The following is a 20883-nucleotide window of genomic DNA, read 5'->3' as shown; positions in this document are numbered from 1 at the left end:
AACAACATCCCCACATGGAGAGTCAATGTCTTTAAGTTCTGGTATTGCACAGTCTGCAGTTAGTGCGGAGGATGAATGGGAATAGGGGGAACCAGTGAGAAACTAGCTGTAGCGGTTTCAATGGGCACATGTCACTCTAATGTCACATCAGTAAGAAGAATTAACCAAAGGCACAGCAAGGTGCCCCAGAAGAAAAATAGGGCTTCAAGGAATCCTGTGGTTATGGGGCAAGACCACAAAAATAAGAGCTGAAAAATGGAGCTAAGGGCCACTGCAATTCAAAAACCTGCAGAGTTATAAAGGCCAACTATTTTCAAAAAATATATTGAGGTAAGGCTATGAAGAGGCATTGAAAGCAAGGCAGAATTGCAGGAAACCGATTTCAGTAGGTAGACTGGAATTGCATTGAAAACATATGAAGAGAGTCAGAACCTCGACAATGATGCACTTGGCCAAAAAGGGCGTATGCGTTTTTTCCTGAATATATTCAGGAAAAAACGCATACGCCCTTTTTGGCCAACCAAGTAAGCTTGCAAAGGAAATCTGCACTACAATGAACTCTCACTTCCACCGGGTCAAAAGGGCCATCTGAAAAAAGTGTAAAATCCATAAAGGCACCACAGGCCATGGAGAACTGGGAGCCTTCTTATGCTGATGGGCGGGATGTAAATTGCCAACAGCCACTCGGGAGAAGTGTATGGTGTTTCCTGAAACATCTAAAAAACAAAGCAACAGAGCCTAGGGCACTTCCACTTATGGTCCTATAGCTTAGGGAAATTAAAATCAAAAAGACACAGCCACCCCAAAGTTTGGGACGGCTCTGTTTACAAGAACCTCGTTTACCGTACAAGTTCAATATCGCAGAAAGTGAAAAATGGATAAAGAAGTTGTGGTACTTACGTACAATGCAATAACACTCAGCAATGAAATCTATTTCATCAGGTCCGTAGCACCATAATGAGTAGATTCAGGTATGATGATTCGAACTGAAATAAGTCACACAGAAAAGAAACATCATAAGGTATCACTAAAACACAGAATGTGAACTTGGCTACACATGAACTGAATTACAAAACAGAACAGGGTCTCAAGTTTAGAAAACCAACTTATGCTTGCTTAAGGGGGAAGGTGAGTTGGGGTGCTGCATAAAACTAGAGTTTGAAATGAGCACAGATAAATTTCCTTAAGCCAAATATGGAATAGACAAGAGCTACTCCTTGCTCAACGAAATGGACTCAACACCCCATATTAAACGCCTAAGAATATACCTGACTAGTAAGAATCTTAAAACGTATGGATGGCTATGTCTGAAAGAGAATCAAGCGTGTGTACAGGGGCATAAACACAGCTGTGACAGGATTGGAGAGGTTCAGTGAGCAAATGAAGACCCTTTGAAGTCATATTGCATGGTACCCATTCCACGGGTCTCAACTCTCCAGGTTTAAGGTATTCTTCCTTCAACTAAAATATGCATGTGGAACCCAGAGTATGATCAACCGTGTGATCGGGAGTCGTGTTCAAATATGTCTCAGTTTTCGTCCCCTGGTACTCGGGTGCAACATTCCAGAAGCTTTACTAACACTCTCCCGACTTGGAGAGTCAGTGCCTTTAAACTCCTGTTTGGCCCAGTTTGTAATTTCTGCGGAAGATGAATAGGAATAAGGAGAACCAATGAGAGACTAGCTGGAGGTGTCTGGACGGGCAAATTTAACTGTCATTTCCCACCAGGAAGAGGAATTAACCAAAGGCTCAGCGTGCCATGCCGGAAACAGATTAGGGCCTGAAGCAATCCTGCGGTGTTGCGGCCAGCTCACAAGAAAGCGAGTTGAAGAAAGGAGCTCAGGGGCACTGTAATTCACAAACCTGCAGAGTTATAAATGACAGCTATCGTCCAAAAATATAGTGAAGTAAGGCTGCCAAGAGGACTTGAAAGCGGGGCAGAATTGCAGGAAACCGATTTCAGGAGGTAGACTGGAATTGCATTGAAAGCATAGGAAAAGAGGCAGAACGTCGTCAATGATGCACTTGGCCAAAAAGGGCGTATGCGTTTTTTCCTGAATATATTCAGGAAAAAACGCATACGCCCTTTTTGGCCAACCAAGCAAACTTGCAAAGGAAATCTGCACTACAATGAAGTCTCACTTCCCCCCGGTCAAAAGGGCCATCTGAAAAAAGTGTAAAATCCAGAAAGGCAGGACAGGCCATGGAGAACTGGGAGCCTTGTTATACTGATGGGCGAGATGTAAATTGCCAACAGACACTCGGGAGAAGTGTATGGTGTTTCCTGAAACATCTAAAAAACAAAGCAACAGAGCCTAGGGCACTTCCACTTATGGTCCTATAGCTTAGGGAAATTAAAATCAAAAAGACACAGCCACCCCAAAATTTGGGACGCCTCTGTTTACAAGAACCTCGTTTACCGTACAAGTTCAGTATCACAGAAAGTGAAAAATGGATAAAGAACTTGTGGTACTTACGTACAATGCAGTATCACTCAGCAATGAAATCTCTGTCACCAGGCCCGTAGCAGCATAATGAGTGGATTCAGGTACGATGATTCTAACTGAAATAAGTCACACAGAAAAAGAAACATCATAAGATATCACTAATACACGGAATGTAAACTTGGCTACACAGGAACTGAATTCCAAAACAGAACAGGGTCTCAAATTTAGAAAACCAACTTATGCTTGCTTAAGGGGAAAGGTGAGTTGGGGTGCTGCATAAAACCAGAGATTGAAATGAGCACAGATAAAGTTCCTTAAGCCAAATATGGAATAGACAAGAGCTACTCCTTGCTCAACAAAATGGACACAACACCCCATATTAAACGCCTAAGAATGTATCTGACTAGTAAGTATCTTAAAACCTATGGATTGCTATGTGTCCGAAAGAGAATCAAGCATGTGTACAGGGGCATAAACGCAGCAGTGATAGGATTGGAGAGGTTCGGTGAGCAAATGAAGACCCTTTGAAGTCATATTGCATGGTACCCATTCCACGTTTTTCAACTACCCAGGTTTAATGTATTCTTCCTTCAGCTAAAACATGCATGTGGAACATAGAGTATGATCAACCATGTGATCGGGAGACGTGTTCAAATATGTCTCAGTTTTCCTCCCCTGGTACTCGGGTGCAACATTCCAGACGCTTTACTAACACTCTCCCGACTTGGAGAGTCAGTCCCTTTAACCTCCTGTTTGGCCCAGTTTGCAATTTCTGCGGAAGATGAACAGGAATAGCGAGAACCAATGAGAGATTAGCTGGAGGTGTCTGGACGGGCAAATTTAACTCTCATTTCCCACCAGGAAGAGGAATTAACCAAAGGCTCAGCGTGCCGTGCGAGAACCAGATTAGGGCCTGAAGCCATGCTGTGGTGTTGCGGCCAGCTCACAAGAAAGCGAGTTGAAGAAAGGAGCTCAGGGGCAATGTAATTCACAAACCTGCAGAGTTATAAATGACAGCTATCGTCCAAAAATATACTGAAGTAAGGCTGCCGAGAGGACTTGAAAGCGGGGCAGAATTGCAGGAAACCGATTTCAGGAGGTAGACTGGAATTGCATTGAAAGCATAGGAAAAGAGGCAGAACGTCCACAATGATGCACTTGGCCAAAAAGGGCGTATGCGTTTTTTCCTGAATATATTCAGGAAAAAATGCATACGCCCTTTTTGGCCAACCAAGCAAGCTTGCAAAGGAAATCTGCACTACAATGAAGTCTCACTTTCCCCCGGTCAAAAGGGCCATCTGAAAAAAGTGTAAAATCCAGAAAGGCAGGACAGGCCATGGAGAACTGGGAGCCTTGTTATGCTGATGGGAGGGATGTAAATTGCCAACAGACACTCGGGAGAAGTGTTTGGTGTTTCCTGAAACATCTAAAAAACACAGCAACAGAGCCTAGGGCACTTCCACTTATGGTCCTATAGCTTAGGGAAATTAAAATCAAAAAGACACAGCCACCCCAAAGTTTGGGACGGCTCTGTTTACAAGAACCTCGTTTACAGTACAAGTTCAACATCGCAGAAAGTGAAAAATGGATAAAGAAGTTGTGGTATTTACTTACAAAGCAAAATCACTCAGCAATGAAATCTATGTCATCAGGCCCTTAGCAGCACAATGAGTGGATTCAGGTATGATGATTCTAACTGAAATAAGTCACACAGAAAAAGAAACATCATAAGATATCAGTAATACACGGAATGTAAACTTGGCTACACAGGAACTGAATTACAGAACAGAACAGGGTCTCAAATTTAGAAAACCAACTTATGCTTGCTTAAGGGGAAAGGTGAGTTGGGGTGCTGCATAAAACCAGAGATTGAAATGAGCACAGATAAAGTTCCTTAAGCCAAATATGGAATAGACAAGAGCTACTCCTTGCTCAACGAAATGGACTCAACACCGCATATTAAACGCCTAAGAATGTACCTGACTAGTAAGTATCTTAAAAGCTATGGATTGCTATGTCTCCGAAAGAGAATCAAGCATGTGTACAGGGGCATAAACGCAGCAGTGATAGGATTGGAGAGGTTCAGTGAGCAAACGAAGACCCTTTGAAGTCATATTGCATGGTACCCATTCCACGGGTTTCAACTACCCAGGTTTAAGGTATTCTTCCTTCAGCTAAAACATGCATGTGGAACCTAGAGTATGATCAACCATGTGATCGGGAGACGTGTTCAAATATGTCTCAGTTTTCGTACCCTGGTACTCGGGTGCAACATTCCAGACGCTTTACTAACACTCTCCCGACTTGGAGAGTCAGTCCCTTTAACCTCCTGTTTGGCCCAGTTTGTAATTTCTGCGGAAGATGAACAAGAATAGCGAGAACCAATGAGAGACTAGCTGGAGGTGTCTGGAAGGGCAAATTTAACTCTCATTTCCCACCAGGAAGAGGAATTAACCAAAGGCTCAGCGTGCCGTGCCGGAACCAGATTAGGGCCTGAAGCCATCCTGCGGTGTTGCGGCCAAGTCACAAGAAAGCGAGTTGAAGAAAGGAGCTCAGGGGCACTGTAATTCACAAACCTGCAGAGTTATAAATGACAGCTATTGTCCAAAAATATACCGAAGTAAGGCTGCCAAGAGGACTTGAAAGCGGGGCAGAATTGCAGGAAACCGATTTCAGGAGGTAGACTGGAATTGCATTGAAAGCATAGGAAAAGAGGCAGAACGTCCACAATGATGCACTTGGCCAAAAAGGGCGTATGCGTTTTTTCCTGAATATATTCAGGAAAAAACGCATACGCCCTTTTTGGCCAACCAACCAAGCTTGCAAAGGAAATCTGCACTACAATGAAGTCTCACTTCCCCCCGGTCAAAAGGGCCATCTGAAAAAAGTGTAAAATCCAGAAAGGCAGGACAGGCCATGGAGAAATGGGAGCCTTGTTATGCTGATGGGCGGGATGTAAATTGCCAACAGACACTCGGGAGAAGTTTATGGTGTTTCCTGAAACATCTAAAAAACAAAGCAACAGATCCTAGGGCACTTCCACTTATGGTCCTATAGCTTAGGTAAATTAAAATCAAAAAGACACAGCCACCCCAAAGTTTGGGACGCCTCTGTTTACAAGAACCTCGATTACCGTACAAGTTCAACAACACAGAAAGTGAAAAATGGATAAAGAACTTGTGGTACTTATATAAAATGCAGTATCCCTCAGCAATGAAATCTATGTCATCAGGCCCGTAGAAGTATAATGAGTGGATTCAGGTACGATGATTCTAAGTGACATAAGTCACACAGAAAAAGAAACATCATAAGATATCAGTAATACATGGAATGTAAACTTGGCTACACAGGAACTGAATTACAGAACAGAACAGGGTCTCAAATTTAGAAAACCAACTTATGCTTGCTTAAGGGGAAAGGTGAGTTGGGGTGCTGCATAAAACCAGAGATTGAAATGAGCACAGATAAAGTTCCTTAAGCCAAATATGGAATAGACAAGAGCTACTCCTTGCTCAACGAAATGGACTCAACACCGCATATTAAACGCCTAAGAATGTACCTGACTAGTAAGTATCTTAAAACCTATGGATTGCTATGTCTCCAAAAGAGAATCAAGCACGTGTACAGGGGTTAAAACGCAGCAGTGATAGGATTGGAGAGGTTCGGTGAGCAAATGAAGACCCTTTGAAGTCATATTGCATGGTACCCATTCCACGGGTCTCAACTCTCCAGGTTTAAGGTATTCTTCCTTCAGCTAAAACATGCATGTGGAACCCAGAGTATGATCAACCGTGTGAACGGGAGACGTGTTCAAATATGTCTCAGTTTTCCTCCCCTGGTACTCGGGTGCAACATTCCAGACGCTTTACTAACCCTCTCCCCACTTGGAGAGTCAGCGCCTTTAACCTCCTGTTTGGCCCAGTTTGCAATTTCTGCGGAAGATGAACAGGAATAGGGAGAACCAATGATAGACTAGCTGGAGGTGTCTGGACGGGCAAATTTAACTCTGATTTCCCACCAGGAAGAGGAAATAACCAAAGGCTCAGCGTGCCGTGCCAGAACCAGATTAGGGCCTGAAGCCATCCTGCGGTGTTGCGGCCAGCTCACAAGAAAGCGAGTTGAAGAAAGGAGCTCAGGGGCACCCTAATGCACAAACCTGCAGAGTTATAAATGACAGCTATCGTCCAAAAATATACTGAAGTAAGGCTGCCAAGAGGACTTGAAAGCAGGACAGAATTGCAGGAAACCGATTTCAGGAGGTAGACTGGAATTGCATTGAAAGCATAGGAAAAGAGGCAGAACGTCCACAATGATGCACTTGGCCAAAAAGGGTGTATGCATTTTTTCTTGAATATATTCAGGAAAAAACACATACGCACTTGTTGGCCAACCAAGCAAACTTGCAAAGGAAATCTGCACTACAATGAAGTCTCACTTCCCCCCGGTCAAAAGGGCCATCTGAAAAAAGTGTAAAATCCAGAAAGGCAGGACAGGCCATGGAGAACTGGGAGCCTTGTTATGCTGATGGGCGGGATGTAAATTGCCAACAGACACTCGGGAGAAGTGTTTGGTGTTTCCTGAAACATCTAAAAAACACAGCAACAGAGCCTAGGGCACTTCCACTTATGGTCCTATAGCTTAGGGAAATTAAAATCAAAAAGACACAGCCACCCCAAAGTTTGGAACGGCTCTGTTTACAAGAACCTCGTTTACAGTACAAGTTCAACATCGCAGAAAGTGAAAAATGGATAAAGAAGTTGTGGTATTTACTTACAAAGCAATATCACTCAGCAATGAAATCTATGTCATCAGGCCCTTAGCAGCACAATGAGTGGATTCAGGTACGATGATTCTAACTGAAATAAGTCACACAGAAAAAGAAACATCATAAGATATCAGTAATACACGAAATGTAAACTTGGCTACACAGGAACTGAATTACAGAACAGAACACGGTCTCAAATTTAGAAAACCAACTTATGCTTGCTTAACGCGAAACGTGAGTTGGGGAGCTGCATAAAACCAGAGATTGAAATGAGCACAGATAAAGTTCCTTAAGCCAAATATGGAATAGACAAGAGCTACTCCTTGCTCAACGAAATGGACTCAGCACCGCATATTAAACGACTAAGTATGTACCTGACTAGTAAGTATCTTAAAACCTATGGATTGCTATGTCTCCGAAAGAGAATCAAGCATGTGTACAGGGGCATAAACGCAGCAGTGATAGGATTGGAGAGGTTCGGTGAGCAAATGAAGACCCTTTGAAGTCATATTGCATGGTACCCATTCCACGGGTTTCAACTACCCAGGTTTAAGGTATTCTTCCTTCAGCTAAAACATGCATGTGGAACCCAGAGTATGATCAACCATGTGATCGGGAGACGTGTTCAAATATGTCTCAGTTTTCGTACCCTGGTACTCGCGTGCAACATTCCAGACGCTTTACTAACACTCTCCCAACTTGGAGAGTCAGTCCCTTTAACCTCCTGTTTGGCCCAGTTTGCAATTTCTGTGGAAGATGAACAGGAATAGCGAGAACCAATGAGAGATTAGCTGGAGGTGTCTGGACGGGCAAATTTAACTCTCATTTCCCACCAGGAAGAGGAATTAACCAAAGGCTCAGCGTGCCGTGCCGGAACCAGATTAGGGCCTGAAGCCATGCTGCGGTGTTGCGGCCAGCTCACAAGAAAGCGAGTTGAAGAAAGGAGCTCAGGGGCAATGTAATTCACAAACCTGCAGAGTTATAAATGACAGCTATCGTCCAAAAATATACTGAAGTAAGGCTGCCAAGAGGACTTGAAAGCGGGGCAGAATTGCAGGAAACCGATTTCAGGAGGTAGACTGGAATTGCATTGAAAGCATAGGAAAAGAGGCAGAACGTCCACAATGATGCACTTGGCCAAAAAGGGCGTATGCGTTTTTCCTGAATATATTCGGGAAAAAACGCATACGCCCTTTTTGGCCAACCAACCAAGCTTGCAAAGGAAATCTGCACTACAATGAAGTCTCACTTCCCCCCGGTCAAAAGGGCCATCTGAAAAAAGTGTAAAATCCAGAAAGGCAGGACAGGCCATGGAGAACTGGGAGCCTTGTTATGCTGATGGGCGGGATGTAAATTGCCAACAGACACTCGGGAGAAGTGTTTGGTGTTTCCTGAAACATCTAAAAAACACAGCAACAGAGCCTAGGGCACTTCCACTTATGGTCCTATAGCTTAGGGAAATTAAAATCAAAAAGACACAGCCACCCCAAAGTTTGGGACGCCTCTGTTTACAAGAACCTCGTTTACCTTACAAGTTCAACATCACAGAAAGTGAAAAATGGATAAAGAACTTGTGGAACTTACGTACAATGCAGTATCACTCAGCAATGAAATCTCTGTCACCAGGCCCGTAGCAGCATAATGAGTGGATTCAGGTACGATGATTCTAACTGAAATAAGTCACACAGAAAAAGAAACATCATAAGATATCACTAATACACGGAATGTAAACTTGGCTACACAGGAACTGAATTCCAAAACAGAACAGGGTCTCAAATTTAGAAAACCAACTTATGCTTGCTTAAGGGGAAAGGTGAGTTGGGGTGCTGCATAAAACCAGAGATTGAAATGAGCACAGATAAAGTTCCTTAAGCCAAATATGGAATAGACAAGAGCTACTCCTTGCTCAACAAAATGGACTCAACACCCCATATTAAACGCCTAACAATGTACCTGACTAGTAAGTATCTTAAAACCTATGGATTGCTATGTCTCCGAAAGAGAATCAAGCATGTGTACAGGGGCATAAACGCAGCAGTGATAGGATTGGAGAGGTTCGGTGAGCAAATGAAGACCCTTTGAAGTCATATTGCATGGTACCCATTCCACGTGTTTCAACTACCCAGGTTTAATGTATTCTTCCTTCAGCTAAAACATGCATGTGGAACCTAGAGTATGATCAACCATGTGATCGGGAGACGTGTTCAAATATTTCTCAGTTTTCGTACGCTGGTACTCGGGTGCAACATTCCAGACGCTTTACTAACACTCTCCCGACTTGGAGAGTCAGTCCCTTTAACCTCCTGTTTGGCCCAGTTTGCAATTTCTGCGGAAGATGAACAGGAATAGCGAGAACCAATGAGAGATTAGCTGGAGGTGTCTGGACGGGCAAATTTAACTCTCATTTCCCACCAGGAAGAGGAATTAACCAAAGGCTCAGCGTGCCGTGCCGGAACCAGATTAGGGCCTGAAGCCATGCTGCGGTGTTGCGGCCAGCTCACAAGAAAGCGAGTTGAAGAAAGGAGCTCAGGGGCAATGTAATTCACAAACCTGCAGAGTTATAAATGACAGCTATCGTCCAAAAATATACTGAAGTAAGGCTGTCAAGAGGACTTGAAAGCGGGGCAGAATTGCAGGAAACCGATTTCAGGAGGTAGACTGGAATTGCATTGAAAGCATAGGAAAAGAGGCAGAACGTCCACAATGATGCACTTGGCCAAAAAGGGCGTATGCGTTTTTTCCTGAATATATTCAGGAAAAAACGCATACGCCCTTTTTGGCCAACCAAGCAAGCTTGTAAAGGAAATCTGCACTACAATGAAGTCTCACTTCCCCCCGGTCAAAAGGGCCATCTGAAAAAAGTGTAAAATCCAGAAAGGCAGGACAGGCCATGGAGAACTGGGAGCCTTGTTATGCTGATGGGCGGGATGTAAATTGCCAACAGACACTCCGGAGAAGTGTTTGGTGTTTCCTGAAACATCTAAAAAACACAGCAACAGAGCCTAGGGCACTTCCACTTATGGTCCTATAGCTTAGGGAAATTAAAATCAAAAAGACACAGCCACCCCAAAGTTTGGGACGGCTCTGTTTACAAGAACCTCGTTTACAGTACAAGTTCAACATCGCAGAAAGTGAAAAATGGATAAAGAAGTTGTGGTATTACTTACAAAGGAATATCACTCAGCAATGAAATCTATGTCATCAGGCCCTTAGCAACACAATGAGTGGATTCAGGTATGATGATTCTAACTGAAATAAGTCACACAGAAAAAGAAACATCATAAGATATCAGTAATACACGGAATGTAAACTTGACTACACAGGAACTGAATTACAGAACAGAACAGGGTCTCAAATTTAGAAAACCAACTTATGCTTGCTTAAGGGGAAAGGTGAGTTGGGGTGCTGCATAAAACCAGAGATTGAAATGAGCACAGATAAAGTTCCTTAAGCCAAATATGGAATAGACAAGAGCTACTCCTTGCTCAACGAAATGGACTCAACACCGCATATTAAACGTCTAAGAATGTACCTGACTAGTAAGTATCTTAAAACCTATGGATTGCTATGTGTCCGAAAGAGAATCAAGCATGTGTACAGGGGCATAAACGCAGCAGTGATAGGATTGGAGAGGTTCGGTGAGCAAATGAAGACCCTTTGAAGTCATATTTTATGGTACCCATTCCACGGGTTTCAACTACCCAGGTTTAAGGTATTCTTCCTTCAGCTAAAACATGCATGTGGAACCTAAAGTATGATCAACCATGTGATCGGGAGACGTGTTCAAATATGTCTCAGTTTTCGTACGCTGGTACTCGGGTGCAACATTCCAGACGCTTTACTAACACTCTCCCGACTTGGAGAGTCAGTGCCTTTAACCTCCTGTTTGGCCCAGTTTGCAATTTCTGTGGAAGATGAACAGGAATAGGGAGAACCAATGAGAGACTAGCTGGATGTGTCTGGACGGGCAAATTTAACTCTCATTTCCCACCAGGAAGAGGAAATAACCAAAGGCTCAGCGTGCCTTGCCGGAACCAGATTAGGGCCTGAAGCCATCCTGCGGTGTTGCGGCCAGCTCACAAGAAAGCGAGTTGAAGAAAGGAGCTCAGGGGCACTGTAATTCACAAACCTGCAGAGTTATAAATGACAGCTATCGTCCAAAAATATACTGAAGTAAGGCTGCCAAGAGGACTTGAAAGCGGGGCAGAATTGCAGGAAACCGATTTCAGGAGGTAGACTGGAATTGCATTGAAAGCATAGGAAAAGAGGTAGAACGTCCACAATGATGCACTTGGCCAAAAAGGGCGTATGCGTTTTTTCCTGAATATATTCGGGAAAAAACGCATACGCCCTTTTTGGCCAACCAACCAAGCTTGCAAAGGAAATCTGCACTACAATGAAGTCTCACTTCCCCCCGGTCAAAAGGGCCATCTGAAAAAAGTGTAAAATCCAGAAAGGCAGGACAGGCCATGGAGAACTGGGAGCCTTGTTATGCTGATGGGCGGGATGTAAATTGCCAACAGACACTCGGGAGAAGTGTTTGGTGTTTCCTGAAACATCTAAAAAACACAGCAACAGAGCCTAGGGCACTTCCACTTATGGTCCTATAGCTTAGGGAAATTAAAATCAAAAAGACACAGCCACCCCAAAGTTTGGGACGCCTCTGTTTACAAGAACCTCGTTTACCTTACAAGTTCAACATCACAGAAAGTGAAAAATGGATAAAGAACTTGTGGAACTTACGTACAATGCAGTATCACTCAGCAATGAAATCTCTGTCACCAGGCCCGTAGCAGCATAATGAGTGGATTCAGGTACGATGATTCTAACTGAAATAAGTCACACAGAAAAAGAAACATCATAAGATATCACTAATACACGGAATGTAAACTTGGCTACACAGGAACTGAATTCCAAAACAGAACAGGGTCTCAAATTTAGAAAACCAACTTATGCTTGCTTAAGGGGAAAGGTGAGTTGGGGTGCTGCATAAAACCAGAGATTGAAATGAGCACAGATAAAGTTCCTTAAGCCAAATATGGAATAGACAAGAGCTACTCCTTGCTCAACAAAATGGACTCAACACCCCATATTAAACGCCTAACAATGTACCTGACTAGTAAGTATCTTAAAACCTATGGATTGCTATGTCTCCAAAAGAGAATCAAGCATGTGTACAGGGGCATAAACGCAGCAGTGATAGGATTGGAGAGGTTCGGTGATCAAATGAAGACCCTTTGAAGTCATATTGCATGGTACCCATTCCACGTGTTTCAACTACCCAGGTTTAATGTATTCTTCCTTCAGCTAAAACATGCATGTGGAACCTAGAGTATGATCAACCATGTGATCGGGAGACGTGTTCAAATATGTCTCAGTTTTCGTACCCTGGTACTCGGGTGCAACATTCCAGACGCTTTACTAACACTCTCCCGACTTGGAGAGTCAGTCCCTTTAACCTCCTGTTTGGCCCAGTTTGCAATTTCTGCGGAAGATGAACAGGAATAGCGAGAACCAATGAGAGATTAGCTGGAGGTGTCTGGACGGGCAAATTTAACTCTCATTTCCCACCAGGAAGAGGAATTAACCAAAGGCTCAGCGTGCCGTGCCGGAACCAGATTAGGGCCTGAAGCCATGCTGCGGTGTTGCGGCCAGCTCACAAGAAAGCGAGTTGAAGAAAGGAGCTCAGGGGCAATGTAATTCACAAACCTGCAGAGTTATAAATGACAGCTATCGTCCAAAAATATACTGAAGTAAGGCTGTCAAGAGGACTTGAAAGCGGGGCAGAATTGCAGGAAACCGATTTCAGGAGGTAGACTGGAATTGCATTGAAAGCATAGGAAAAGAGGCAGAACGTCCACAATGATGCACTTGGCCAAAAAGGGCGTATGCGTTTTTTCCTGAATATATTCAGGAAAAAACGCATACGCCCTTTTTGGCCAACCAAGCAAGCTTGTAAAGGAAATCTGCACTACAATGAAGTCTCACTTCCCCCCAGTCAAAAGGGCCATCTGAAAAAAGTGTAAAATCCAGAAAGGCAGGACAGGCCATGGAGAACTGGGAGCCTTGTTATGCTGATGGGCGGGATGTAAATTGCCAACAGACACTCCGGAGAAGTGTTTGGTGTTTCCTGAAACATCTAAAAAACACAGCAACAGAGCCTAGGGCACTTCCACTTATGGTCCTATAGCTTAGGGAAATTAAAATCAAAAAGACACAGCCACCCCAAAGTTTGGGACGGCTCTGTTTACAAGAACCTCGTTTACAGTACAAGTTCAACATCGCAGAAAGTGAAAAATGGATAAAGAAGTTGTGGTATTACTTACAAAGGAATATCACTCAGCAATGAAATCTATGTCATCAGGCCCTTAGCAACACAATGAGTGGATTCAGGTATGATGATTCTAACTGAAATAAGTCACACAGAAAAAGAAACATCATAAGGTATCAGTAATACACGGAATGTAAACTTGACTACACAGGAACTGAATTACAGAACAGAACAGGGTCTCAAATTTAGAAAACCAACTTATGCTTGCTTAAGGGGAAAGGTGAGTTGGGGTGCTGCATAAAACCAGAGATTGAAATGAGCACAGATAAAGTTCCTTAAGCCAAATATGGAATAGACAAGAGCTACTCCTTGCTCAACGAAATGGACTCAACACCGCATATTAAACGTCTAAGAATGTACCTGACTAGTAAGTATCTTAAAACCTATGGATTGCTATGTGTCCGAAAGAGAATCAAGCATGTGTACAGGGGCATAAACGCAGCAGTGATAGGATTGGAGAGGTTCGGTGAGCAAATGAAGACCCTTTGAAGTCATATTTTATGGTACCCATTCCACGGGTTTCAACTACCCAGGTTTAAGGTATTCTTCCTTCAGCTAAAACATGCATGTGGAACCTAAAGTATGATCAACCATGTGATCGGGAGACGTGTTCAAATATGTCTCAGTTTTCGTACGCTGGTACTCGGGTGCAACATTCCAGACGCTTTACTAACACTCTCCCGACTTGGAGAGTCAGTGCCTTTAACCTCCTGTTTGGCCCAGTTTGCAATTTCTGTGGAAGATGAACAGGAATAGGGAGAACCAATGAGAGACTAGCTGGATGTGTCTGGACGGGCAAATTTAACTCTCATTTCCCACCAGGAAGAGGAAATAACCAAAGGCTCAGCGTGCCTTGCCGGAACCAGATTAGGGCCTGAAGCCATCCTGCGGTGTTGCGGCCAGCTCACAAGAAAGCGAGTTGAAGAAAGGAGCTCAGGGGCACTGTAATTCACAAACCTGCAGAGTTATAAATGACAGCTATCGTCCAAAAATATACTGAAGTAAGGCTGCCAAGAGGACTTGAAAGCGGGGCAGAATTGCAGGAAACCGATTTCAGGAGGTAGACTGGAATTGCATTGAAAGCATAGGAAAAGAGGTAGAACGTCCACAATGATGCACTTGGCCAAAAAGGGCGTATGCGTTTTTTCCTGAATATATTCGGGAAAAAACGCATACGCCCTTTTTGGCCAACCAAGCAAGCTTGCAAAGGAAATCTGCACTACAATGAAGTCTCACTTCCCCCCGGTCAAAAGGGCCATCTGAAAAAAGTGTAAAATCCAGAAAGGCAGGACAGGCCATGGAGAACTGGGAGCCTTGTTATGCTGATGGGCGGGATGTAAATTGCCAACAGACACTCGGGAGAAGTGTTTGGTGTTTCCTGAAACATCTAAAAAACACAGCAACAGAGCCTAGGGCACTTCCACTTATGGTCCTATAGCTTAGGGAAATTAAAATCAAAAAGACACAGCCACCCCAAAGTTTGGGACGCCTCTGTTTACAAGAACCTCGTTTACCTTACAAGTTCAACATCACAGAAAGTGAAAAATGGATAAAGAACTTGTGGAACTTACGTACAATGCAGTATCACTCAGCAATGAAATCTCTGTCACCAGGCCCGTAGCAGCATAATGAGTGGATTCAGGTACGATGATTCTAACTGAAATAAGTCACACAGAAAAAGAAACATCATAAGATATCACTAATACACGGAATGTAAACTTGGCTACACAGGAACTGAATTCCAAAACAGAACAGGGTCTCAAATTTAGAAAACCAACTTATGCTTGCTTAAGGGGAAAGGTGAGTTGGGGTGCTGCATAAAACCAGAGATTGAAATGAGCACAGATAAAGTTCCTTAAGCCAAATATGGAATAGACAAGAGCTACTCCTTGCTCAACAAAATGGACTCAACACCCCATATTAAACGCCTAACAATGTACCTGACTAGTAAGTATCTTAAAACCTATGGATTGCTATGTCTCCGAAAGAGAATCAAGCATGTGTACAGGGGCATAAACGCAGCAGTGATAGGATTGGAGAGGTTCGGTGATCAAATGAAGACCCTTTGAAGTCATATTGCATGGTACCCATTCCACGTGTTTCAACTACCCAGGTTTAATGTATTCTTCCTTCAGCTAAAACATGCATGTGGAACCTAGAGTATGATCAACCATGTGATCGGGAGACGTGTTCAAATATGTCTCAGTTTTCGTACCCTGGTACTCGGGTGCAACATTCCAGACGCTTTACTAACACTCTCCCGACTTGGAGAGTCAGTCCCTTTAACCTCCTGTTTGGCCCAGTTTGCAATTTCTGCGGAAGATGAACAGGAATAGCGAGAACCAATGAGAGATTAGCTGGAGGTGTCTGGACGGGCAAATTTAACTCTCATTTCCCACCAGGAAAAGGAATTAACCAAAGGCTCAGCGTGCCGTGCCGGAACCAGATTAGGGCCTGAAGCCATGCTGCGGTGTTGCGGCCAGCTCACAAGAAAGCGAGTTGAAGAAAGGAGCTCAGGGACAATGTAATTCACAAACCTGCAGAGTTATAAATGACAGCTATCGTCCAAAAATATACTGAAGTAAGGCTGCCAAGAGGACTTGAAAGCGGGACAGAATTGCAGGAAACCGATTTCACGAGGTAGACTGGAATTGCATTGAAAGCATAGGAAAAGAGGCAGAACGTCCACAATGATGCACTTGGCCAAAAAGGGCGTATGCGTTTTTTCCTGAATATATTCAGGAAAAAACGCATACGCCCTTTTTGGCCAACCAAGCAAGCTTGCAAAGGAAATCTGCACTACAATGAAGTCTCACTTCCTTCCGGTCAAAAGGGCCATCTGAAAAAAGTGTAAAATCCAGAAAGGCAGGACAGGCCATGGAGAACTGGGAGCCTTGTTATGCTGATGGGCGGGATGTAAATTGCCAACAGACACTCGGGAGAAGTGTATGGTGTTTCCTGAAACATCTAAAAAACAAAGCAACAGAGCCTAGGGCACTTCCACTTATGGTCCTATAGCTTAGGGAAATTAAAATCAAAAAGACACAGCCACCCCAAAGTTTGGGACGCCTCTGTTTACAAGAACCTCGTTTACCGTACAAGTTCAGTATCACAGAAAGTGAAAAATGGATAAAGAAGTTGTGGTATTTACTTACAAAGCAATATCACTCAGCAATGAAATCTATGTCATCAGGTCCTTAGCAGCACAATGAGTGGATTCAGGTACGATGATTCTAACTGAAATAAGTCACACAGAAAAAGAAACATCATAAGATATCAGTAATACACGGAATGTAAACTTGGCTACACAGGAACTGAATTACAGAACAGAACAGGGTCTCAAATTTAGAAAACCAACTTATGCTTGCTTAAGGGGAAAGGTGAGTTGGGGTGCTGCATAAAACCAGAGATTGAAATGAGCACAGATAAAGTTCCTTAAGCCAAATATGGAATAGTCAAGAGCTACTCCTTGCTCAACGAAATGGACTCAACACCCCATATTAAACGCCTAAGAATGTACCTGACTAGTAAGTATCTTAAAACCTATGGATTGCTATGTCTCCGAAAGCGAATCAAGCATGTGTACAGGGGCATAAACGCAGCAGTGATAGGATTGGAGAGGTTCGGTGAGCAAATGAAGACCCTTTGAAGTCATATTGCATGGTACCCATTCCACGGGTTTCAACTACCCAGGTTTAAGGTATTCTTCCTTCAGCTAAAACATGCATGTGGAACCTAGAGTATGATCAACCACGTGATCGGGAGTCGTGTTCAAATATGTCTCAGTTTTCGTACCCTGGTACTCGGGTGCAACATTCCAGACGCTTTACTAACACTCTCCCCACTTGGAGAGTCAGCGCCTTTAACCTCCTGTTTGGACCAGTTTGCAATTTCTGCGGAAGATGAACAGGAATAAGGAGAACCAATGAGAGACTAGCTGGAGGTGTCTGGACGGGCAAATTTAACTCTCATTTCCCACCAGGAAGAGGAATTAACCAAAGGCTCAGCGTGCCATGCCGGAACCAGATTAGGGCCTGAAGCCATCCTGCGGTGTTGCGGCCAGGTCACAAGAAAGCGATTTGAAGAAAGTAGCTCAGGGGCACTGTAATGCACAAACCGGCAGAGTTATAAATGACAGCTATCGTCCAAAAATATACTGAAGTTAGGCTGCCAAGAGGACTTGAAAGCGGGACAGAATTGCAGGAAACCGATTTCAGGAGGTAGACTGGAATTGCATTGAAAGCATAGGAAAAGAGGCAGAACGTCCACAATGATGCACTTGGCCAAAAAGGGCGTATGCATTTTTTCTTGAATATATTCAGGAAAAAACGCATACGCACTTGTTGGCCAACCAAGCAAACTTGCAAAGGAAATCTGCACTACAATGAAGTCTCACTTCCCCCCGGTCAAAAGGGCCATCTGAAAAAAGTGTAAAATCCAGAAAGGCAGGAAAGGTCATGGAGAACTGGGAGCCTTGTTATGCTGATGGGCGGGATGTAAATTGCCAAGAGACACTCGGGAGAAGTGTATGGTGTTTCCTGAAACATCTAAAAAACAAAGCAACAGAGCCTAGGGCACTTCCACTTATGGTCCTATAGCTTAGGGAAATTAAAATCAAAAAGACACAGCCACCCCAAAGTTTGGGACGCCTCTGTTTACAAGAACCTCGTTTACCGTACAAGTTCAGTATCACAGAAAGTGAAAAATGGATAAAGAACTTGTGGTACTTACGTACAATGCAGTATCACTCAGCAATGAAATCTATGTCATCAGGCCCTTAGCAGCATAATAAGTGGATTCAGGTTCGATGATTCTAACTGAAATAAGTCACACAGAAAAAGAAACATCATAAGATATCACTAATACACGGAATGTAAACTTGGCTACACAGGAACTGAATTCCAAAACAGAACAGGGTCTCAAATTTAGAAAACCAACTTATGCTTGCTTAAGAGGAAAGGTGAGTCGGGGTGCTGCATAAAACCAGAGATTGAAATGAGCACAGATAAAGTTCCTTAAGCCAAATATGGAATAGACAAGAGCTACTCCTTGCTCAACGAAATGGACTCAACACCGCATATTAAACGCCTAAGAATGTACCTGACTAGTAAGTATCTTAAAACCTATGGATTGCTATGTCTCCAAAAGAGAATCAATCGTATGTACAGGGGCATAAACGCAGCAGTGATAGGATTGGAGAGGTTCGGTGAGCAAATGAAGACCCTTTGAAGTCATATTGCATGGTACCCATTCCACGGGTCTCAACTCTCCAGATTTAAGGTATTCTTCCTTGAGCTAAATCATGCATGTAGAACCCAGAGTATGATCAACTGTGTGAAAGGGAGACGTGTTCAAATATGTCTCAGTTTTCCTCCCCTGGTACTCGGGTGCAACATTCCAGACGCTTTACTAACACTCTCCCCACTTGGAGAGTCAGTGCCTTTAACCTCCTGTTTGGCCCAGTTTGCAATTTCTGCGGAAGATGAACAGGAATAGGGAGAACCAATGAGAGACTAGCTGGAGGTGTCTGGACGGGCAAATTTAACTCTCATTTTCCACCAGGAAGAGGAAATAACCAAAGGCTCAGCGTGCCGTGCCGGAACCAGATTAGGGACTGAAGCCATCCTGCGGTGTTGCGTCCAGGTCACAAGAAAGCGAGTTGAAGAAAGTAGCTAAGGGGCAATGTAATTCACAAACCTGCAGAGTTATAAATGACAGCGATCGTCCAAAAATATACTGAAGTAAGGCTGCCAAGAGGACTTGAAAGCGGGGCAGAATTGCAGGAAACCGATTTCAGGAGGTAGACTGGAATTGCATTGAAAGCATAGGAAAAGAGGCAGAACGTCCACAATGATGCACTTGGCCAAAAAGGGCGTATGCGTTTTTTCCTGAATATATTCAGGAAAAAACGCATACGCCCTTTTTGGCCAACCAAGCAAGCTTGCAAAGGAAATCTGCACTACAATGAAGTCTCACTTCCTTCCGGTCAAAAGGGCCATCTGGAGAAAGTGTAAAATCCAGAAAGGCAGGACAGGCCATGGAGAACTGGGAGCCTTGTTATGCTGATGGGCGGGATGTAAATTGCCAACAGACACTCGGGAGAAGTGTATGGTGTTTCCTGAAACATCTAAAAAACAAAGCAACAGAGCCTAGGGCACTTCCAGTTATGGTCCTATAGCTTAGGGAAATTAAAATCAAAAAGACACAGCCACCCCAAAGTTTGGGATGGCTCTGTTTACAAGAACATCGTTTACAGTACAAGTTCAACATCGCAGAAAGCGAAAAATGGATAAAGAAGCTGTGGTATTTACTTACAAAGCAATATCACTCAGCAATGAAATCTATGTCATCAGGCCCTTAGCAGCACAATGAGTGGATTCAGGTATGATGATTCTAACTGAAATAAGTCACACAGAAAAAGAAACATCATAAGATATCAGTAATACATGGAATGTAAACTTGGCTACACAGGAACTGAATTACAGAACAGAACAGGGTCTCAAATTTAGAAAACCAACTTATGCTTGCTTAAGGGGAAAGGTGAGTTGGGGTGCTGCATAAAACTAGAGATTGAAATGAGCACAGATAAAGTTCCTTAAGCCAAATATGGAATAGACAAGAGCTACTCCTTGCTCAACGAAATGGACTCAACACCCCATATTAAACGCCTAAGAATGTACCTGACTAGTAAGTAACTTAAAACCTAGGGATTGCTATGTCTCCAAAAGAGAATCAAGCGTGTGTACAGGGGCATAAACGCAGCAGTGATAGGATTGGAGAGGTTCGGTGAGCAAATGAAGACCCTTTGAAGTCATATTGCATGGTACCCATTCCACGGGTTTCAACTACCCAGGTTTAAGGTATTCTTCCTTCAGCTAAAATATGCATGTGGAACCTAGAGTATGATCAACCATGTGATCGGGAGACGTGTTCAAATATGTCTCAGTTTTCCTCCCCTGGTACTCGGGTGCAACATTCCAGACACTTTACTAACACTCTCCCGACTTGGAGAGTCAGTGCCTTTAACCTCCTGTTTGGCCCAGTTTGCAATTTCTGCGGAAGATGAACAGGAATAGCGAGAACCAATGAGAGACTAGCTGGAGGTGTCTGGAGGGGCAAATTTAACTCTCATTTCCCACCAGGAAGAGGAATTAACCAAAGGCTCAGCGTGCCGTGCCGGAACGAGATTAGGGCCTGAAGCCATGCTGCGGTGTTGCGGCCAGCTCACAAGAAAGCGAGTTGAAGAAAGGAGCTCAGGGGCACTGTAATGCACAAACCTGCAGAGTTATAAATGACAGCTATTGTCCAAAAATATACTGAAGTAAGGCTGCCAAGAGGAC

This window comes from Pseudorca crassidens, chromosome 6 (assembly GCF_039906515.1).
Source record: "Pseudorca crassidens isolate mPseCra1 chromosome 6, mPseCra1.hap1, whole genome shotgun sequence".
Classification (NCBI taxonomy): Eukaryota; Metazoa; Chordata; class Mammalia; order Artiodactyla; family Delphinidae; genus Pseudorca; species Pseudorca crassidens.
This window is presented reverse-complemented; position numbering follows the sequence as displayed.